Here is a 736-nt window from a genome sequence, read left to right as displayed (position 1 = left end):
TCTCCTCTAGGGATTTTGAGCATGCATGCACACATGCCTGGTGTGATTTTCAAGCCACTGGGTCTGGGCCTTGAACTGTGGTCAGTCACATGGGAGTCCAGGACTCAACCACTGTGCCACCTGCTGGCCCCTGAGGAAATAAAATTTTAATGTGAAAGTTGTTGGAAAGAATTTTAAACCAATAAAACATTAATGATCGGACTAGGTGACAAGGATAATTTTTTCAAAAGAGGCACATATAAAAATCTAAATTACTATCTTTTGTGGTTTTTCAACTTATTTATAGTGCTTAAAAACCCATTTCTCTCCAGCCAAGCCTTGTAATCAGTAGAGATTGCAAAAGAGCAGCCACAACTAGAGGATTATCTTGAGAAGGACTTTGAAAGAAGAAAAAGAGACTGATCTTTGCTAGCAGATGGTGTATCACAGAATACTTGGTAGGCAGGGCGGAATTGAGAAGGTTTATGTGTGACTTGTGTGCTGGGTGTTTGCTTTTCAGCAATCTGAGTAGTTGACATGTAAATATTTTCTCAAAACTATTTAAAACCATACTGTCTCTGTTGTTATAGAGTCACGAACAAAATTATAAGAAATAGTTTGAATATTATCTTTAAAATTCAGTATTTTGAAATTTTGAAAGTTGCTTATTAACTGTCGAGAACTATGGAGTATGAGCTAAAATTTTTTGATATGTAAAGTAAATGTTTGTGGAAAAATGTAAAAATAAATAAATGAA

The sequence above is a fragment of the Tupaia chinensis genome, unplaced genomic scaffold, assembly GCF_000334495.1.
Source record: "Tupaia chinensis unplaced genomic scaffold, TupChi_1.0 Scaffold000180_1, whole genome shotgun sequence".
Classification (NCBI taxonomy): Eukaryota; Metazoa; Chordata; class Mammalia; order Scandentia; family Tupaiidae; genus Tupaia; species Tupaia belangeri.
Note: the sequence above shows the minus strand (reverse complement) of the source record.